The 18,680-nt window shown below is 51.2% G+C and overlaps 1 protein-coding gene across 1 annotated transcript in view; it reads left to right on the forward strand.

The window, feature by feature from the left end:
• The first annotated feature begins 230 nt into the window (after positions 1–230).
• Positions 231–18,680, forward strand: part of COL5A2 (collagen type V alpha 2 chain) — a 386,801-nt gene continuing 368,351 nt past the window's right edge. Inside the window, exon 1 of the mRNA XM_073646296.1 lies at positions 231–235. The gene's annotated coding sequence lies outside the window, so the exon portion shown is untranslated. The remainder of the gene's footprint in view (positions 236–18,680) is intronic.

An 18,680-nucleotide genomic window follows, 5' to 3' on the forward strand; every position in this document is an offset into this window, starting at 1 on the left:
GGTGTCTCCCTTCTCTCAGGTAAGGAGGGAGTGCTGCATGGAACTTCAAACACCTGCATCCAACACTACACTGCTTCAGGCCAGCTGAAGGGGAACATGCAGAGCGCAGCTGCTGAGCCCTGACCCTGGCTGGAGTGGGGGGGGGAACCCAAAGGTAGGGGGAACCAGTAGTGGGTGTAGGTGGAGGAAATAGTTAGAGGGAGCTCTTTAGTAGGAGTATAAATAGGGAAGTCATCTTACAGTGGCAGGTTCAGTTCTAGGGAGCAGTTCAGAAGAACAGCTCAGGACAGTTGAGAAGAAAAGTCCGGGAGCAGAGTCTCATTAGGAGATCTGCTCCACAAGTAGGGCCAGGTCAGAAGGCCCAGGAGGGGAGCAGGGAGTAGGCTCCATTCTAAGAAGGGATCCCAGGGGGTACGGCGCGTGCAGGACGGCACCCGTATGCCCCGCATCTGCCAGAAGACAGAGGGATCTAAGCCGCATTCTAGTCCCCTGAGGGTCAAGCAAGTCTGTGTAACTCCAACAGACAGGAGGGACTTCAGAGTACCTGAACAGGAGGACTGAGAGTGGGTAGCGCAGAGCAGGAGGGAAAAAGACTAGTGTGAAGACGGTCAAAATAGGAACATGAGAAAGTGGGGTTCTGCCTGGTATTCCCAAGCAGCCTGAGGAAGGATTGAACCCCTGCCCAGTGAACACAGCGTGACATGGGAGGCCTTTACCTGTACAGTGCACCTGTGAAGTGTCTTAAGAACTGTGAGTAAAATCTCGGATGACTGCACTGCACTGCCTCCGTCCATTCTTTCATCGGCGCCATTGTTCCCCCTGCACTACAATGCCCAGCGCACCACCACTCCATCTTACACTGCCCTGAGGCCTGCTCCACCTGTGGGAAGCCGTCCCATCACTAGCTTCCCTAACATCTGCCTCAGAGGACTGTTGCAGCGCTGGTGATCCTCACCAGACACCACAGGTGGCGTCACGAACTTTCTAAAAATAACCCCTTTTTGCACTGACCGCCCTGGGTCACGGACCGGGCCAGCCACCATGATATTCCCTGCCAACCAGCATCTAGAGGCCCGGCTGCCGAGTACCCCACGGCCCTGGGGGCGCATCATGTGTATGATGTCTGAGTGATGGTTGTGCCCGGTGTGTGTATGATGTCTGTGTGATGGTTGTGCCTGGCGTGTGTATGATGTCTGGGTGATGGTTGTGCCCGGTGTGTGTATGATGTCTGGGTGATGGTTGTGCCCGGTGTGTGTATGATGTCTGAGTGATGGCATGCCGGGTGTGTATGATGTCTGAGTGATGGCGTGCCCGGTGTGTGTATGATGTCCATGTGATGGTTGTGCTCGGTGTGTGTATGATGTCTGTGTGATGGTTGTGCCCGTTGTATATGATGTCTGTGTGATGGTTGTGCCCGGTGTGTATGATGTCTGTGTGATACTTGTGCCCAGTGTGTGTATTATTTCTGTGTGATGGTTGTGCCCTATATGTATGATGTCTGTGTAATACTTGTGCCCAGTGTGTGTTTGATGTCTGTGTGTTGGTTGTGCCCGATGTGTGTATGATGTCTGTGTGATGGTTGTGCCTGGTGTGTGTATGATGTCTGTGTGATGGTTGTGCCTGGTGTGTGTATGATATCTGCGTCATGGTTGTGCCCGGTGTGTGTATAATGTCTATGTGATGGCGTGCCCTGTGTGTGTATGATGTCTGTATGATTGTTGTGCCCAGTGAGTGTATGATGTCTGTATGATGGTTGTGCCTGGTGTGTGTATGATGTCTGTGTGATGGTTGTCCCTGTGTGTGTATGATGTCTGTATGTTTGTGCCCAGTGTGTGTATGATGTCTGTGGGATGGTTGTGCCCGATGTGTGTATGATGTCTGTGTGATGGTTGTGCCCGGTGTGTATATGATGTCTGTGTGATGCTTGTGCCCCATGTGTGTATGATGTCTGTGTGATGCTTGTGCCCGATGTTTGTATGAAGTCTATGTGATGGTTGTGCCCTGTGTGTATGATGTCTGTGTGATACGTGTGCCCCGTGTGTATTTGATGTCTGTGTGATGGTTGTGCCCAATGTGTGTATGATATCTGTGTGATAGTTGTGCCCGGTGTGTGTTTAATGTCTATGTGATGGCATGCCCTGTGTGTTTATGATGTCTGTATGATTGTTGTGCCCAGTGTGTGTATGATTTCTGTGTGATGGTTGTGCCTGGTGTGTGTATGATGTCTGTGTGGTGGTTGTGCCCTGTGTGTGTATGATGTCTGTATGATGGTTGTGCCCAGTGTGTGTATGATGTCTGTGTGATTGTTGCGCTCGGTGTGTGTATGATGTCTGTGTGATGGTGTGCCCGGTGTGTATATAACGTCTGTATGATGGTTGTGCCCGGTGTGCGTATGATGCCTTTGTGATGGCGTGCCCAGTGTGTGTATAATGTCTGTGTGATGGCATGCCCGATGTGAGTATAATGTCTGTGTGATGGTTATGCCTGCTGTGTGTGACGCGCCCCCTGGGCCATATTCTTTAGGGGAATACCCGGAGCCGGATCAGATGGGGGTTGTAGTCTCCGAGTGGCTGTGACCCGGTCCGTGCCCAGGGTGTCAAGCTCAGAGTATGTGGCAGTCCTACAGATGTTACAAAGTTCGTTATGTCGACTACGCCACCCGTTGGATTGCGGTCACTACGGCCGCCGCTGCAGCAGGGTCCGCTGAGGCTGATGGTGTTGGTGCAGCTTTAGATAGTATAACCCCCAACGGGAGGGGTATGGCCTCAGGGGGTCAGGTGCAGAGGATGGGGGTTGTGGTGGTGCAGCGTAGATGATAATTAAAGACAGAGTCGGGTTGTGCAGTTCAGGGTGTTTACTTACTGCAGATATTCCGGTCACTCCGGCCTTAAGTGACCACCCGAGCCGTGCTGCGTCCACCAGGTCCTGGATTCAGCCAACCCCCAAGCAAGTCCGGAGCGTGTCCCTGAGCCCTCCTTCTTGTCCTTTCTTCTGGCCGTCCCCACCAGGGATCCACCTAGGTCCAGCTCCCTCGGGCCTTCTGTTGGGAGACCCTTGGCCTTGGGTTCCCTGACCCTACACGTGGTTTGCCTTCAGGGTGGATGTGGTGGGTGGCCGTGGCAGATCCTGCCCACGGCCTCCGGTCTCTGGCTGGGGTATGCTTTAGCCCCCACCAGTTTGGGATCCGGTACCCTGTTGCCAACTCTTCACCCTAGGGTTGTACTTGGGTTCTCAGAGTTCCTTCTTTCTCCCCCTCTGGGTCTTTCTTTCTTCTCCTCTCTCACTCTGGGCCTGGGGCTGCTCTGCTCCTCTGCTCTCCTCCTCTACAAAGACTCACAGACTGACCTCTCACAGACTGACTGTGGCTGACTGACTGACCCTGATCTTAGATGGTGCCCACCTTAAATACTCCCTCTATGTGTGAGCTCAGGTGACCAGCACCCAATGAGCTCCTATCTTTACCCAGGCTGCTCCCCCTATCTGCCCCTACACTACTGGGATGTACCACCCCCCTCCCACTCCAGCCAGGAACAGACTCGGTCGTACCTGCACATTTCTAAGTGGGAGTACCGTTGGTCTGTTCCTCGGAAATGGGATGTGTGTAGTGCATGCAGCTTTCTGAGCTCAGTTCCACACTCCATCCTTACCCGGGAGTGGAATATCACACCTCTGGGTTGAGGTGCAATACCCCTGTAGCAGCCGAATCCTCAGGGTGCTACATTCCCCCCTGGTAAATCACAGCACGTCCTCGGGCTGTAAGATATAAAAACACCAAAACATACAATTTTTGCATAAACAACATAATAAAGACATATAAAACATATATATCATTCTCGTAGACTTCTCTTGCTTCTAGCTCCTCCTCCGGACACTGTGCAACGTGTGCCCGGGAAAAGTGCAACAGTTTCTCTAGAAAAATGGTCTTCCTATAAAACCGGTAGGGGGCGCTTTAGGAAGCGCAACTATATACAAGGGGATATGGCCGCTCTCAGTCCTCGGCCAGGTAATGAGAATAGGGATGACCGCTCTCAGTCCTCGGTCAGAGGGATTAAGGGAAATACGGGTAACAGTTCAATTCTCTGGTCCCAACGGGGACTATAATAGCAGCAATGGTTCACTGTGCCCCGACGGGCAACTATATACAGCTTCTACTCCGCTGTACTCAACGACGACGTCCTCCTGCTCTTTCTTTGTGGTTACCTTTAGCTTCAGACCCGTCCGGGTCCTCTTGCTCCTCCTCACACCGCAGCTCCTCCTCCGTCAGGCGATGCACATGGAGGGCGTAGGGTCCTTTGGCACACTTGTGCCGGGTGAAGGTGACCTCGTCCCCTATATAAAGGTCACGACCTCTGTGTCCCTCCGGTAGGTGGGACTCAACGTCTCTTCTTGTCACGAAGACGTCGCCTGGGGTGCGGTGATCTCGGATGAAGCCCCACCCGTGCTGCATATTGAACTTGATCACAGTCCCGGTGGAAGGGGGACCATGAGCTGCACGGGGACTCCTCCTGGCCCGGCTCTTCTGCTCCGCGCTCTTTATTTGGGCTTGTTGTTCCCGGACCCGCCTCTCTCTCCGCTCCCTCTCAAAGACCTCGAGCTGCTGCCGGCAGCACTCTGCACGCTCCGCTGCAGCCGCCCGGGTCTCCTGAGTGAACCCCATGAGGTCTTCTCCGGTGGGGTCCCACTCAAACTGTGCCTCCTCTAGCGGGGGCGAGGTCCTTTTTACGGGCTTTGGAACCGGAATCAGGGGCTCGTCTAGGGGTCTCTCTTTCCGGAGTCGGGGATGGTGAAACTCCGGTGGCCATATAAAGGGCTGCCCATCCGGGCACGTATGTTGGGCGAACAGATCTTCTCCCAGATGCGGCACTCTTGGTTTTATGGGCGCGGTGGTGGTGGCGCCCGGGTTGCCCAGGCCTTGCGGCCAGGCCTGGGGCACCTGGAAAGTGAAGGGCACCGTAAGGACGGCGGCGCCCTGGGCTACTTGGCCCTGCGACCAGGCCGGTGGCTCCGCGGAGGTAGGGGGCGCTGTTGGTATTGCGGCGCCCGGGGGTACTAGGCCCTGCGACCAGGCTGGTGGTACTTCCTGCTTGGTCACGCTCGGGGTCGAGGCGTGTGACGTCACAGGGGTCGCGGCTGCGGCTTCCGGTTGAGGCCTAGTCTGTGGCGGTGATGTTGCGGTTACGGGCACGGCAGGGGGTACTTCGGGCTCTGCGACGGGGAGCTGGGGCAGGCACGCGGTTTCCCGGTTTGGGGTAGAGACGTCCCCTTTACCTGCCTCCTTTCGTTCGGCTCCCTTCTCGGCGCCGTCTCCGGCCTTCAGTCCTCCTGTGCCATCCTCAGAGGCGGTCTGTCTCCTCGTCTCGGGTGGCGTGCTCCGCTGACGGGTTCTTGTCTGCTGGGCCATCTCTCGGCTCCACTCCGCTAACGTCTCTCGCTGCACCCGGGCCATCCTCCGTGCGAGGCCCTCCAGCGCAGTCTGTGCACACTCCCGATCTCGGGGGAGCTGTGCCAGGACCTCCACTAAGCCTAGTGGGGTCGTTGCTTCTAGCAGGCTCCTGACCAACGGGTCGGTGCTGCTCTGCTCTCCTTCCGTTGTCTCCAGCAGGCTCCTGGCCAGCGGGCCGGTGCTGCTCTGCTCTTCTTCCATCTCCGGGTAAGCTTCTTCTGGACTCAGCTCTAGGCTTCTTGTCTCCGGGTGTGCTCTCTCCAGACTGCTCCAGGCGACACCCATCTTTGATCTCTTGTTTTCAGTCCTCCCACTTCGAGGGCGGTCCCGGGGCCACTTGGTGATTGTCAGCTCCAGGGGCAGTTCTTTCACGCTGACAGACACCTCTAGCATCACAGTCTCTGTTGGTGGGGGCGGTTTCCACTTTTGGCGCCATTTTCGGTCCTGGCCCACGATGGGAGGCGGCCTCTTGCCATCCTCTGGCACGCCCATAATGGCGTCCGCTCTGACAAGGCGGGAAACCTTTGGAAATGGCGGGAATCGTCTCCCAGTGGCGGGAAACTCTGCAGATGGCGGGAAAAAGCTGTTAATGGCGGACAACCGGCGGGAATCGACCTGTGATGGAGTCCGATGGCGGGGACCCTCCGGAACCGGCAGGAGACTTCTTTTTGAGGTAAACTTGTTCTTTTCTTCAGGCACGCAGTACCCGGTTGTTGCGGGCACGTTATCCTGCCGACTACGCCAAAGTTGACGCGCCCCCTGGGCCATATTCTTTAGGGGAATACCCGGAGCCGGATCAGATGGGGGTTGTAGTCTCCGAGTGGCTGTGACCCGGTCCGTGCCCAGGGTGTCAAGCTCAGAGTATGTGGCAGTCCTACAGATGTTACAAAGTTCGTCATGTCGACTACGCCACCCGTTGGATTGCGGTCACTACGGCCGCCGCTGCAGCAGGGTCCGCTGAGGCTGATGGTGTTGGTGCAGCTTTAGATAGTATAACCCCCAACGGGAGGGGTATGGCCTCAGGGGGTCAGGTGCAGAGGATGGGGGTTGTGGTGGTGCAGCGTAGATGATAATTAAAGACAGAGTCGGGTTGTGCAGTTCAGGGTGTTTACTTACTGCAGATATTCCGGTCACTCCGGCCTTAAGTGACCACCCGAGCCGTGCTGCGTCCACCAGGTCCTGGATTCAGCCAACCCCCAAGCAAGTCCGGAGCGTGTCTCTGAGCCCTCCTTCTTGTTCTTTCTTCTGGCCGTCCCCACCAGGGATCCACCTAGGTCCAGCTCCCTCGGGCCTTCTGTTGGGAGACCCTTGGCCTTGGGTTCCCTGACCCTACACGTGGTTTGCCTTCAGGGTGGATGTGGTGGGTGGCCGTGGCAGATCCTGCCCACGGCCTCCGGTCTCTGGCTGGGGTATGCTTTAGCCCCCACCAGTTTGGGATCCGGTACCCTGTTGCCAACTCTTCACCCTAGGGTTGTACTTGGGTTCTCAGAGTTCCTTCTTTCTCCCCCTCTGGGTCTTTCTTTCTTCTCCTCTCTCACTCTGGGCCTGGGGCTGCTCTGCTCCTCTGCTCTCCTCCTCTACAAAGACTCACAGACTGACCTCTCACAGACTGACTGTGGCTGACTGACTGACCCTGATCTTAGATGGTGCCCACCTTAAATACTCCCTCTATGTGTGAGCTCAGGTGACCAGCACCCAATGAGCTCCTATCTTTACCCAGGCTGCTCCCCCTATCTGCCCCTACACTACTGGGATGTACCACCCCCCTCCCACTCCAGCCAGGAACAGACTCGGTCGTACCTGCACATTTCTAAGTGGGAGTACCGTTGGTCTGTTCCTCGGAAATGGGATGTGTGTAGTGCATGCAGCTTTCTGAGCTCAGTTCCACACTCCATCCTTACCCGGGAGTGGAATATCACACCTCTGGGTTGAGGTGCAATACCCCTGTAGCAGCCGAATCCTCAGGGTGCTACATGTGTATGATATCTGTGTGATGGCGTGCCCGGTGTGTGTATGATGTCTGTGTGATGGTTGTTCCTGATGTGTGTATGATGTCTGTGTGATGGCGTGCCAGGTGTGTGTATGATGTCTGCATGATGGTTGTGCCCAGTGTGTGTATGATGTCTGTGTGATGGTTGTGCCCGGTGTGTGTATGATGTCTGTGTGATGATGTGCCCGCTGTGAGTATGATGCGGGCGCCACAAATGCACGTCCCAGGGCAATGTGATATTAAGGGGAGGAGGGAAACATTATAATACACACAGGAGGTGGGGATTTCTTGCGGCCCCTGGGCCTAAAAGCATTAGAAACCTGAATAAATAAAAAGAAAATTTCACAGCAACAAGACCTCTTATATGGGGAATACAGGTAGGTATATATTTACATTTTTATCACCTGTATTCCCATATTAGAGGTCAGATAATTCCCAGGGGGTGACAGATTCCCTTTAATATTATCTTATTAATTATATTTTTGTTATTATATTTATATTATCACTTAATATGTATGCTGACATCCTCCTATATACAGTGTGGGCCCCCACACAACCCCATACATTCAGTATGAGAACACACCACCCCTAAATGCAGTATAAGCCCTCATGTAGCTCACAATATACAGTATGAGCCACCACATAGCTACATAGATACAGTAAGAGCCCCCACATAACCCCCTCGATACAGTATGAGCCCCCACATAACTCCTTATATACAGTATAAGCCCCACATAGCTCCCTATATACAGTATGAGCCTCACAGATTCCTATATACAGTATATGCCCCCACATAGCCACCTATATTCAGTACAAGCCCCCAAATAGGTTCCTCCTATATATAGTATAAGCCCTCACATAGGCTCCTATATGCAGTACGAGCCTTCACATAGCCCCTATATACAGTATGAGCCCCCATATAGCTCCCTAATTACAGTATGAGCCTGCACATAGCTCCTTAAATACAGGATTTGTCCTACATATCCACCTATATAGAGTATGATCCTCCACATAACTCCTTATATACAGTATGAGCCCTCACATAGGCTCCTATATGCTGTACGAGCATTCACATAACCCCCTATATACAGTATGAGCCCCCATATAGCTCCCTAGTTACAGTATGAGCCTGCACATAGCTCCCTAGATACAGTATGAGCTTGTACATAGCTCCCTATATACAGTATAAGCCCCCTTATAGCCTCCTATATATAGGATGACCCCCCCATTACACAGTACGGGCCTTCACATAGGCCCCGATATACAGTATGAGCTCCCACATAACTCTATATATGCAAGATGAGCCACCACATATCCTCCTATATATCAGTATGAGCCCCCACATAGCCCATATATATATATGCACACATCCCATACACATATTAAAGAAAAAAAACACACACATACTCACCTCGCTCCCATACCCCTGATGCTCTGTTCCGCTCCCCGAGGTTCCACTTGTACTTGTGGCCAGCACATACGTGCTGGCGACAGCTGATGGCGTCATCGCCCTGGCACGTCACAGCAGAGACAGCGGGAGCTTCTCTGGAGCTGCCATTCTGTATCATCAGCAGCGGAGCGCCAGGAAAGCTACCTCATTGCCCTCATTATAATCCGCCTATGATACGATATTCCACTGTGTGCGTCTGGTGAAGCTCATCATCTCTGTGTGTAGGTAAAAGTGATCATTTGTTCAAAAATTGTATTGAGATGTTTGGAGCGTAGTTACTACATCTGTAGCGTCCACTACAGTCTCATAGCATTTACAAATCTGTTATTACACTAAAAAAAAGTGGATGTAAATGTATGTCAGTTACATGTGGTTTTTCATGGGTTTTTTTGGTTTTTGCTTTGCCCTGATAACCTGTTCGTTGTGTCTGCCATTAACTTATTGTAATTCCTTTAATTCAGTTTTTTAGATAAAAAAAAGTTCCAAATGTATTAAGCCCTTAATGACCTATGATGTACACACGTGGTCAAAATTGTTGGTACCCCTCGTTTAATGAAAGAAAAACCCTCAATGGTCACAGAAATAACTTGAATCTGACAAAAGTAATAATAAATTAAAAATCTATGAAAATGAACAAATAAAAGTCAGACATTGCTTTTCAACCCTGCTTCCAGAGAATTTAAAAAAAAATTAAACTCATAAAATATGCCTGGAGAGAAATGATGGTACCCCTGAAAATAATGTGACAAAAGGGACATGTTTAATCAAGTTGTGTCCACTAATTAGCATCACAGGTGTCTACAATCTTGTCATCAGTCAGTGGTCCTGTATATAGGGCTACAGATACTCACTGTGCTGTTTGGTGACATGGTGTGTACCACACTCAACATGGACCAGAGGAAGCAAGGTAAAGAGTTGTCTCAGGAGATTAGAAAGAAAATTATAGACAAACATGTTAAAGGTAAAGGTTATAAGACCATCCAAGCAGCTTGATGTTCCTGTGACTACAGTTACATATTAGTGTTGACCGAACATGCTCGACACTGCTCGGTACTCGCCCGAGCATCACGCTACTCGAGCACAGAGCATTTCCGGGTTACTCGGGCGGGAGCTCGGGTCTCCGCCCTGCATGTTTGGCGCTCTTTACAGAGCCAATGAACATGCAGGGATTGCCAGCCAGTCACTGTAATGCTGCAGCCATGTTGGTTGTGGGCATTACAGTGATTGGCTGGCCGCACAGCGTCACCTCGAGTATTTAAAACGGGGCGCCGCCATCTTGGACACAGTCGCTCCGGATTACACAGTGTAGGGACAGCGCTGCTGATTTAGGGAGAGATATAAACTGCGAAATAGTTAGTGTAGGGTCTGTAAAGGCTGCCAGAACAAACAAACAGTCCTTTTCAGGACTAATATCCATCCCAGATACCAGGCAAGCAGGCTGTATAGGAGACACAGTGGTTATACCAGCAAACGCTGCATTACAGTCCTGTGTGCTCGTGTTGCTGAAATTGCTGGACTTAGCACCAGGTGTCGGGGACAAGGAAAAATCCTTTTTTTTCATCTAAATCCTCCTTTTTTTTTCCTCCTTCACACTGTACAAATACCCGTCTTATTAACCTTTTGGTGTGTCCCCCCCCCCAAAAAAAAGCGTGTCTCTGATTTTTCAGACACAAATATAACTGTTGAAAATAGTCTGGTGTAGGCTAGAGAAACAGAAGTGTTGTTTTGCGCTTCCACGGTTCAAACCTCTGTATTATCCATTTTGGGCCATTTGTATCTAAAAAAAACCAGTTTGAGTGTGTCGCTCACTGTTCAGCCGCAAATATCTCTATTTAAAAAAGTGTGGTATACCCCAGTAAACAATAACTGTGGTTTTGCCATCCCACGGTAAAAAATCTCTATTATTCAGCTTTTGGTAGTTTTTTCCGTAAAGAAAAACAGTAGTGTCTCCTGACTGTTGTGACACAAAAATATATCTGTTGAAAATAGTCTTGTGTAGGCCCGACATCCCAGTGTGGTTTCGCAGTTCCACGGGTCAAATCGCTGTACTATCCAGTTTTGGGCCTTTGGTATCTAAAAAAAACGCAGTTTGAGTGTGTCGCTCACTGTTCAGCCGCAAATATCTCTATTTAAAAAAGTGTGGTATACCCCAGTAAACAATAACTGTGGTTTTCCTCTTCCACGGTTCTAATCTACTCTTTATTACCCTTTTTCCATTGATAGTGCAAGTGTAAGCTATTTTACTTCATTTACAATGGGCAAGGCGCGTGGCAAGGGACGTGGAAGTGGACGTTCTGGTGATGGTTCGTGCAGAGGACGGGGCCGTGGCCAAGGTGAAAATGTGCCACAACCAACAGCCACATCTTCTCGCTCCCACTTCTTGACCGAATTACTAGGGAAGCACAGAACAACACCAGTATTGAGAACTGATCAGTGTGAACAGGTTATTAATTGGATAGCAGACAATACTTCCAGTTACCTGGGCACCACCACCTCCAGTCTGTCTTCCACACGGTCAACTCTTAGTAGCCGTGAGTCTCGACCGCATACTCCTCCTCACCCTGATGCTCCTTCCTCCCACCATGCCGAGTGTCGTCAGACAGCAAGTGATCCCACACTTGGACACTCTGAAGAGCTGTTCACTGGTCCATTTCCATATTTGGGCCCCTCGCCTGATACGCTTGAAGTGGTGGAAGAGGAGATCCCATGTTGCGATGCCCAAATATTTGAACAGCCACGGCCACAGAAAGTCGACGTTGGCAATCTGTCACAAGAGGTGGACGATGACGAGACACAATTGCCAGGAAATGAGGAGGAGGATCGTGGTGCGCAAGTGGAAGAGGAGGAGGTGGTGGATGATCTAGTAACTGACCCAACGTGGAAGGAGGACATGCAGAGTGAGGCAAGCAGCACACAGGGGGAGGGAGGCAGAGTACCCCAACTGGCAGGAAGAAGCAGTGTGGTGGCCGCAGACAGAAGGCAGGCAACCGTTCCCCGTAACACCAACACGAGGGACGTTGCCAGTACAAGCGGTAGGTCTTCCAGAGTCTGGAATTTTTTTAAAGACTCTGCTGATAACCCCAAAAAGGCCATATGTTCCACCTGCCATGCCAGCATCAGCAGGGGTGACAAAACTACCAGCCTGACCACCACCAGCATGATCAGGCACATGGCAGCAAAGCACCTGACTTTGTGGGGCGAAACCCAGGGTCCACGACCAGTGTCAGCGGGTGTCACCACTGCTTCTTCCACTGTTGTGCGTGCAATAGAACCCCCTGTTGTGTGTGCAAGGCAATCCCCTGTCCATACTGCATGTAAAGATGCCCCCTCCTCTCAGTCTTCACTTGTTATGGCAGTTTCTCAAGAAACAGCATCAACGTCCACGTCCACGTCCCACCGCAGCGTTCAATTGTCCATATCCCAGAACTTTGAACGAAATCGGAAATTCGCAGCTAACGCCCCACAGGCCACAGTCCTAAATTCGCACATTTCACGACTGCTTGCATTAAAAATGCTGCCTTTTAGGCTGGTGGAGACGGAATCCTTCCGCAATCTTATGGCGGTGGCCGTCCCTCGGTACTCGGTCCCCAGCCGACACTATTTTGCCCGGTGTGCCATCCCCGCACTACACAAGCACGTGTCCCAAAGCATCTGCCGTGCCCTCAACAACGAAGTTACTGGGAGAGTCCACCTGACAACGGACACGTGGACAAGTGCTTGTGGCCAGGGACGGTACATCTCTCTGACGGCACACTGGGTAAACATAGTGGAAGCCGGGACCCAGTCGGACCTTGGGACGGAACACATCCTCCCCACACCGAGGATTGCGGGCCCTATGTCAGTCAGAGTTGCCCCCACAGTGTACAGCTCCTGCGCATCCTCCTCCTCCTCATGTTCAGCCTCCATCTCAGATATCACCACATCAGTTACAAGCTGGAAGCATTGCAGTACTGCCTCCGCCAAGCGGCAACAGGCTGTGCTGAAACTCATAAGCTTAGGTGATAAACCTCACACTGCTTGTGAGTTGTGGACAGCTGTGAAAGAGCAGGCAGATGTGTGGCTGAGACCACTGAACCTACATCCCGGCATGGTCGTGTGTGACAATGGCCGTAACCTGGTGGCGGCTCTGAGGCAAGGTGAGATCACACACGTACCATGCCTGGCTCATGTGCTTAACCTCGTGGTTCAGCGGTTTCTTAAATCGTACCCCGAGTTGCCAGATCTGCTCGTGAAAGTACGCCGCCTGTCAGCTCATTTTCGCAAGTTGGCTACAGCTTCCGCCGCCCTTGCTGTGTTGCAACAGCGTTTGCAGCTTCCGGCACACCGACTGGTGTGTGATGTCCCCACACGTTGGAACTCTACCCTCCACATGTTGCAAAGGATTTGTGAGCAGAAGAGAGCAGTTGTGGAGTACCAGCTGCAACAAGGCCGTCGATATTCAGGTCAGACTCCACACATAAGACCTCAGGAGTGGACCTGGATGTCTGACATATGTACCATCCTGACAAACTTTGAGGAGGCCACCAAGATGGTGAGTGGCGATGATGCCATCATTAGTGTCAGCATCCCACTTGTCTGTCTTTTGCAACGCTCTCTGCAGAGAATTAAAGAGGAGGCATTGCAGCCAGAGTATGATGAGATGGATCAAGAAGCCATAGCGGGCGATTACACACAGCCCAGCCTCATCTCATCCCAACATGCATTGGGGGACAATGAGGGAGAGGAGGAGGAGGAGGAGGAGGAAGAACAGGAGCTGCTATCATGCGTTGTAGACGGTAGTACCTGTACAAGTGTCATACCGTCAGTTCAGCGTGGGTGGCCTGAGGACAGGGGGGAGGAGGAAGAGGATGAGGAGGAGGAGGAGAGCATGGTCAGTCGTCATCTTGGTGAGGACACGGAAATCTTGCCCGTTACCAGTCTGGCACGCATGGCTGACTTTATGTTATGCTGCCTTAACCGTGACCCTCGCGTTGTCAAAATGTTGGGTGACAGTCATTACTGGTTGGTGACACTTGTAGACCCCCGCTACAAGGAGAACTTTCACTCTCTTATTCCTGAGGTGGAGAGGTCTACAAAAATGGGGCAGTACCAGAAGGCCCTTGCTGCAGAACTCTTAAAAAAATTCCCATCTGAACACGCTAGCGGCAGAGGTCACAGTTCGTTGCCCAACCAAGACGTACAGGCGAGAGAGATGCATCTCCAATCCAGCAGAGGCAGGGGAACACTGTCAATGTTCTGGGACAGTTTTCTGACACCCGCCCAGCTTACAGGCCCTGAGGCGTGGGGTACTCTCACAAGGAGTGGAAAGTTTCAAAAGATGGTGAGGGAGTACCTTGCCGATCGTACCAGCGTCCTCCGTGATTCCTCTGTGCCTTTTAATTATTGAGTATCCAAGCTGGACACTTGGAATGAACTCGCTCTGTACGGCTTGGAGGTCCTGGCCTGCCCTGCCGCTAGCGTGTTATTGGAGCGTGTTTTTAGTGCCGCTGGGGGAGTTATAACTGATAAGCGCACTCGCCTGTCAACTGACAATGCTGACAAGCTGACCCTTATCAAAATGAACAAGGGCTGGATTGGGCCAGACTTCTCATCACCACCAAATGACAGCAGAGTAACATAAAGTCAAATCCACTGTGTTATTTCGGGAGGTGTATTCACATGCACCGGTTTACACCCACACATGGGTATACGCTTCCTCGTTTCGGCTGTTTTATCTTCTTCTCCTTATCCTCAGCCTCCGCCACCACTATACCACCAGGGTGCCAGCATTGCAAGTTCCTCCGTCCTTATTTTTGGCAGCTTTTGCTTGCAAGGCATAAGCAAATACTATGGGACACCCACTCCCCAATAATGGGACTTATGTTTGTAATATGCTGTACTGCATGGCTCTTGTAAGGGGCATTGCAAGTTGCTCCATCCTAATTTTTGTCAGCTTTTGCTTGGAAAGCATAAGCAAATACCATGGGACACCCACTCCCCAATAATGGGACTTATGTTTGTAATATGCTGTACTGCATGGCTCTTGTAAGGGGCATTGCAAGTTGCTCCATCCTAATTTTTGGCAGCTTTTGCTGGGAAAGCATAAGCAAATACTATGGGACACCCACTCCCCAATAATGGGACTTATGTTTGTAATATGCTATACTGCATGGCTCTTGTAAGGGGCATTGCAAGTTGCTCCGTCCTAATTTTTGGCAGCTTTTGCTTGCAAGGCATAAGCAAATACTATGGGACACCCACTCCCCAATAATGGGACTTATGTTTGTAATATGCTGTACTGCATGGCTCTTGTAAGGGGCATTGCAAGTTGCTCCGTTCTAATTTTTGGCAACTTTTGCTTGGAAAGCATAAGCAAATACTATGGGACCCCCACTCCCCAATAATGAGACTTATGTTTGTAATATGCTGTACTGCATGGCTCTTGTAAGGGGCATTGCAAGTTGCTCTGTCCTAATTTTTGGCAGCTTTTGCCTGGAAAGCATAAGCAAATACCATGGGACACCCACTCCACAATAATGGGACTTATGTTTGTAATATGCTGTACTGCATGGCTCTTGTAAGGGGCATTGCAAGTTGCTCCGTCCTAATTTTTGGCAGCTTTTGCTGGGAAAGCATTAGCAAATACCATGGGACACCCACTCCCCAATAATGGGACTTATGTTTGTAATATGCTGTACTGCATGGCTCTTGTAAGGGGCATTGCAAGTTGCTCCGTCCTAATTTTTGGCAGCTTTTGCTGGGAAAGCATAAGCAAATACTATGGGAGACCCACTCCCCAATAATGGGACTTATGTTTGTAATATGCTGTACTGCATGGCTCTTGTAAGGGGCATTGCAAGTTGCTCCGTCCTAATTTTTGGCAGCTTTTGCTTGCAAGGCATAAGCAAATACTATGGGACACCCACTCCCCAATAATGGGACTTATGTTTGTAATATGCTGTACTGCATGGCTCTTGTAAGGGGCATTGCAAGTTGCTCCGTCCTAATTTTTGGCAGCTTTTGCTTGGAAAGCATAAGCAAATACCATAGGACACCCACTCCCCAATAATGGGACTTATGTTTGTAATATGCTGTACTGCATGGCTCTTGTAAGGGGCATTGCAAGTTGCTCCGGCCTAATTTTTGGCAGCTTTTGCTGGGAAAGCATAAGCAAATACTATGGGACACCCACTCCCCAACAATGGGACTTATGTTTGTAATATGCTGTACTGCATGGCTCTTGTAAGGGGCATTGCAAGTTGCTCCGTCCTAATTTTTGGCAGCTTTTGCTGGGAAAGCATAAGCAAATACTATGGGAGACCCACTCCCCAATAATGGGACTTATGTTTGTAATATGCTGTACTGCATGGCTCTTGTAAGGGGCATTGCAAGTTGCTCCGTCCTAATTTTTGGCAGCTTTTGCTTGCAAGGCATAAGCAAATACTATGGGACACCCACTCCCCAATAATGGGACTTATGTTTGTAATATTCTGTACTGCATGGCTCTTGTAAGGGGCATTGCAAGTTGCTCCGTCCTAATTTTTGGCAGCTTTCGCTTGGAAAGCATAAGCAAATACCATGGGACACCCACTCCCCAATAATGGGACTTATGTTTGTAATATGCTGTACTGCATGGCTCTTGTAAGGGGCATTGCAAGTTGCTCCGTCCTAATATTTGGCAGCTTTTGCTTGCAAGGCATAAGCAAATACTATGGGACACCCACTCCCCAATAATGGGACTTATGTTTGTAATATGCTGTACTGCATGGCTCTTGTAAGGGGCATTGCAAGTTGCTCCGTCCTAATTTTTGGCAGCTTTTGCTTGCAAGGCATAAGCAAATACTATGGGAGACCCACTCCCCAATAATGGGACTTATGTTTGTAATATGCTGTACTGCATGTGACGCGCCCCCTGGGCCGTGTGTACACGTGTGTGGGATACCCGGTGCCGGGTCTCTGGGGTCTGTAGTCTCCGTGGCAGTGACCCGGTCCCGTGGCTCAGGCTGGTCAAACCAGTGGCAGTCTTTCTTAGGTTTTGAGGTTAATTGTCCGACTGCGCCACCCGTGGATTGCGGTCAGGGAGTACCACCGCTGCGAGGCAGACCGCTGAGGCTGGTGTTGTGTGCGCAGCATAGAATGGGATAACTCCCCTCGGGAGGAGTATAGCCTCAGGGCAGTGAGTGTGGATGATGGGGGTGATGGTGCACGAGCGCAGCAGGAACGACTCAGAGTCTTTGCAGTGCAGTTCAGGGTCTTTACTGATGATTATAAGGTAGACCCTCCCGCGAGTACTGGCTAGCATAAAAGGCCTGGTCAGTCTGTGAGCAAGCAGGAGTTCCCCTGGCCAGGTGGAGTTGTAGGCCTCCCCGTCTGTCTGCACTCTTCCTGGCTACCTTGCTGTAAACGGGTAGAAGTAGCCCACGTCCCTGAGTGTACCGTGTAGTGCTCACCCGTATGGCTGGTGACTTGGGGCCTTCTGTTAGCCTCCGCTCCACGACGGCGGTGCTGGTCCCTTGCTTGTGACTGAGCCTCCGGGCTTCTATGGCCAGAGGACCTGAAATCCCCTGCCGGCTGGTTTCTGCTGCTGGATATATAAGTCCTCACAGCTTCGGACTCCTGTGTCCGGTTCCTATTGTCTTCTGACAGGGCAAGCTCTGCTCAGCTTCCAGCCCCTGGTCTTTAGCTCCTAGCTCCTACAGAGCTCCTTGCTGTTACTTTCCCTTGCTCTCACTCTGACTCTGACTGTTCTCTGACTCACTCAACCCCGCCCCAGATCCAGTTTATAAGGGCAGAATTCTCCCCTCCCAGGACTGGGGCAGGAGGATGTTGCATGTTTAAGGGATCCTGACCAGGAAACCTCCCACTTGCTCTCCGACGTAATATCTCTATTACTGTGGTGACCAGACCCCTAGGGTGCCACACATGGATCTTGTAAGGGGCATTGCAGTTCCTCATAATTTTTGGAAAGCCTTCCATTCACTGCTTAGGCCAACAGTGCACGGGAGACCCAGTTGCTATAAATGGAAAAAAAGGTTTAGTTAACGCCCTCTGACCTCCATGTCATTTCCAAGGGGCATTGGAGTGGCTCGAAATTTTTGGTAGGCATTGCACTCACTGTATGCCCTATAGCTGTGTAGCTGAACCGCTCCTTTTGTTACAGAAACATATCCTACAAGACATATCTGGTTGACTGGCCTGATATTGATGTGAATCGTCCCTGTTCCTCCTGCTCTTTCTCCTTTGCCACTACCTCATCCATCATTTATCACCTGAAGCTTTGTTTTAACGGGAGTCATAGAACTTGGATAGTAGCAGGAAAACATCCAGCAATCCTCGGAGGAGGTAGGATATGCGCCAAAACGCTGACCACCTCAGGCCTAGCCGCTACTACATACATGCGCTTGCATTACAACAAAACAAAGCAGATGCTAACTTCTATCATCCTCATCATGCTCCTCACCTTGGCACTCTCAACTCCCCTGATTGAGAAGCCAGGGCCCACCGGAGGAGTCTGATAGTCCGGTGGGCTCGGCCAATGCTGCCCTAAAGGAGGCCAGGCTAAGAAAAGTGTGGGAAAGGTTACTGGGACAAATAGGGGTGCGTGGGGACCGAATATGGACACCCGGCCACCCCCTGGAGGCTGGGGAGCAAGCGGGGACACCCGGCCACCAGGCGGCTGGGGACTGAGTATGGATACCAGGCCGCCGACACAGCCATGGCGTGGTGGCAAGATTCCGCCTCCACATGCCTAAAAGGCCCAATTTAAAGTGCAAGCAAGCAAGCAGTATGGTATTGCAGCCTGGGGGTGGGTGGGTGGC

Source organism: Phyllobates terribilis, unplaced genomic scaffold (assembly GCF_046119375.1).
Source record: "Phyllobates terribilis strain yellow unplaced genomic scaffold, ASM4611937v1 Scaffold_9__5_contigs__length_417890890, whole genome shotgun sequence".
Lineage (NCBI taxonomy): Eukaryota > Metazoa > Chordata > Amphibia > Anura > Dendrobatidae > Phyllobates > Phyllobates terribilis.